At 31.1% G+C, this 3923-nt stretch overlaps 1 non-coding gene across 1 annotated transcript; it reads left to right on the top strand.

Moving 5' to 3' along the window:
• The first annotated feature begins 479 nt into the window (after positions 1-479).
• On the top strand, positions 480-675 carry LOC149566424 (U2 spliceosomal RNA). Its single transcript, XR_016363142.1, has one exon. It is a non-coding gene; the product is annotated as a U2 spliceosomal RNA (small nuclear RNA).
• Positions 676-3923: the final 3248 nt, after the last annotated feature.

Genomic DNA, 3923 nt, shown 5'->3' with positions numbered 1-3923 from the left:
TATATCACAGGTTTACTTTCACCTTCTTCTTATAATACACTCATATATTTACTACATACAAAATAAGATCGTACATCAAACAAATCTAAATTTATATTACAAAAATTACAATAGTAATAAATAATTTCAGAACGTAATTTAAAAATTACAATAGAAACAATTATAGATACTTTAATACATCCATAATTTGTATGATGTGGTATATCACAATTATAAAATAAATTTATGAAAATTATAAATTTCGTCCCATTCATATTACACTTCATTTATACTTGGAAGTTATAGAGGACTTTATATTTGGGTATCGTTAGAACATCACATTGGAGTATCCTCTTCCAAATGTACGCTTCTGATGGGCCACTTCAATATCGCGCTCACTCAAAATCTGAGGTTGTGTGAGATATTAATCCCACATGCAGCCGGGGACGCGTGAGGAGGAAAAGCGAGTACAAATGAGCGAGGGAGAATGATTTCAAAGCATACCTTTCTCGGCCTTTTGGCTAAGATCAAGTGTAGTATCTGTTCTTATCAGTTTAATATCTGATACGTGGCTCAATGAGCCACACGATATTAAATTAATTTCTTGAGGGGGAAGACCCACAATGGTAGCTTGCTGCCAGGGCCTTCGAGCGTCGCTTCTGTATTGCACTACAGCAGTAGCCTGGCGCACCCCACACAATAAAAACACTAAATTAAGATGAAATTTATTGCTTTTGATTCAATTTCTCTCTCATTATAAGTTGCTGTATGTTTTTCTTCTGGTTCTGATTTTCATTCTTTTTCCTACTGAACGAATGATATTATTCGACCTGGCTTTTTCTATTGAGAGTAGGAGGCAATTCTCAATAGTAAAAATGGTTTTGTAAATTGCTTTGCTTACCATACGAAGAACTTAAACAGGAAACATGTAATTCACACTGAAAAACAACAATGGCATTTGAACAGAAGTCGTGTTTCCAATAAAGCATGCGATTGAGTGTAGGAAATTGAAGTGGTGCAGCGATTCATTTTCTTCCCTCAATGAAAGGAAAGAGAAGGGAAAATAGGGTTCTTTAGTTTAGGAAAACTTTGTATTCCTTAGATCGAAGCGGCATCATTGTAAACAAAACGAAGGAACTTGTATTGGTTCAATGATCTGCTATCTCTTAAATGATTGATCTGTGATCTATATCCCATTATATTGTTAGTCACCCTTTACAAGTTCACTGCAAGTGCAAGCTTAAGCTTACCCTCGATCTGTGTTCAATTGTGGAAGCTCCTCAATAAACTGACGTGCTATCCAAATACCTCATCATGTCTTCATAGTTTTGTTGACAGCTTTCTACGACATCGCTTATTTGCAAGAAGGTGGTGCAAATGATGTCACTTATCTCTTCTCCAAAATATCAGGTAAACAAAATTAAGCGCCTCTAACACTTAGTGATGCAGTTGTCCACTAGACCATTTTTCAATTGCCATATCTTCTTGAAGTTGAATTCTTGATCATTCACATCGAAACAATTAATGTACTTCTTGATGAAGTCAACATATGAAGTGATGTCCAAGTGTCACCATTATATAATGCCCACCATTCTTGTGTGATTCATTCCTTCCAAGTGTAGAGAGCTCCAAATTCGATTATTTCATCTTCAAGCATTTAAATTATAAATAAATATCTTTTTCACCCATGTTTTCACCAATGTCTTCCCAAAACCATCAAAACTAGATAGGCTCATCTGAACAGATTTGTTTTCCAGGCCTAAGAAATGGACAATTTTTTTAATGGACCATTCCACAATTAAAGAGCAAAAATTGCAATAGTAAAAAATACATCCATCCCTTCTTGAGTTTTTCTCTCAAATTTTCGAAGTAACTGAAAACACTTAATAAAGGAAATGAAAATAGTATATTGGTAAAACTCTTCGTTCAAATCTCTCTCTCTAATACATCTTTACTGAAGTTCCAATAACTGTATTATTTTTTTATTTTCTTTTGGTTTCTTTGGAGCTGTGGGTACTCTCTTTTTGTTCCTCGGACTTTGGTTCTTTCGCTTTTCTTCACAAGATGGACAAAACCATTCATTTCTTGGAAGTTGTGAAAGAGGTAGATTCATACAATAAATGTGATAAGAATCAATACAACCATTGCAAAGAACAAGAAGCGCATGATCCTTGAGTTTGAAGCATTCTCTGCAGAGACAAGATGGGCAAACCCATTTTGTTTCAGCAGGAGGAGCAGCGTGCAACATAGGGTTCATGCATCTTGTATGGTAGAATCTGAAGGGACATTTCTCATAGTGGCACTTTATCACACCATCATCTTCATTCTCCTCATTGCAAATGCTACACCGCCCTCTTACATATTTGGATTTTCTAAACATTTCTGTCGTACTATTTTGTGATTCTGTTTCTTGTAAATTGCCCACCCACCTGTAGGCTCTTGAGGTTTCACAGTTATTGTTGCTCAGGTGTTATTTTTTAGTAAAACCTTCCCGGGCTTTTAAATAATCTTTGATTGCTATAATATCTCATGCAAAATTCATTCAAACCAGGAAGCCCAAGAGTCACAGATCCCCATCCTTACATATTTTGAATTGTTTAATACAAGATTAAACTTTTCCTTGAAAGTTGATGTCTCTTGTGGTGGCTTCTCTTTATCATTTATGTAGGTAATGAAAGCTTGATTTTTTAAAGATCCAATAATTTTAAAATTGGGGTATTGTAAAATTTATATTTGAATTGAATATTATTATACTTTGATACTTATAATTTCTTTAAAAGTTATGCTTAATCCATTTTATATTTTATGATAAGCGCTTTATTGCAAGTGATCTCCAACACTAATAGACCATGGTGCTCAATTATTTATTTGTATAAATTTGTCAATTTTTTATAAGATTTAAATACTATTAAAAAAATATTAATTAATTTTTATTTTTTTTTAGTACAAAATGAAATATTCACCATCAGACTAATTCTTTTTAAAAATCTGAAATATTTACAATGAATTTTATTTGTTTACTTATTTATTGATAGATGTTCTTATAGGTGTTCGCTATTTTTAGCAATATTGCAATTGTTATATGATAATGTGGATGACTAGACATATTGCTCCATAAATTATAAACTGTCAATTAGAAAAGATTTCATAAAAAGTTTATCGTTAAAGAGAGCATTGCGAATTCTGCTCATACAAAATGGTCTTGGTGCTATTATAATAGCAATTACACTGGGTTTAAGAACACTGCCTTAATTAGACATACATAGTAAATCTTTATTAATCTTCCAGTGATTACATATTTTTGATTTGTAATTTTCAATAGATGTAATAGTCTTTAAAATCATTCATATACAATCCATGCATTATCATGCAAGTTTAAATTAAAATTTATAAAGATCTCTGTCTTACTGAGTGTATGACTCCCATATGATAAGGGATGAAGCTGGGATCATGGCTGGAGTGGATTGTAGAAGAATAGATACTTTAGTTCTTAGTGCTTAATTAAAGAAATTCAAAATTCCATGAACCTCAACAAAAAAAATCATATATATATATATATATATATATATATATATCCTTGCAAATACTCATCTTCTATGGTAGCAAACTACATTCTAAAATTGATTTAAAGTTAAATTTATTTTTAGAATTCACTAGTGTTATTAGCTTCAAAAATATTGTTATCATAGAGATAACATTCTAGAATAGTTACACCTCAAAAATTATTATTTTCATAAAGTATTTATGAAATTGATTCTAGACTAGATAATCAAATTTTACTTTTCTTATTTTAAAATTCATCTAAATTGTATTTTTAATAAATCCTATATTAATATTCTTAAAAGATTGTGGTACTAAAAATTAAGATTTTTAAATTTTTGTTTTACTATCACTATACTTTATTAATTATTATCATAATATGTTTCTAAATCTTGTGTAAAATT

Source organism: Cupressus sempervirens, chromosome 3, assembly GCF_028749045.1.
Source record: "Cupressus sempervirens isolate cs-2001-9-10 chromosome 3, ASM2874904v1, whole genome shotgun sequence".
Taxonomy (NCBI): Eukaryota; Viridiplantae; Streptophyta; class Pinopsida; order Cupressales; family Cupressaceae; genus Cupressus; species Cupressus sempervirens.
This window is presented reverse-complemented; position numbering and strand designations above follow the sequence as displayed.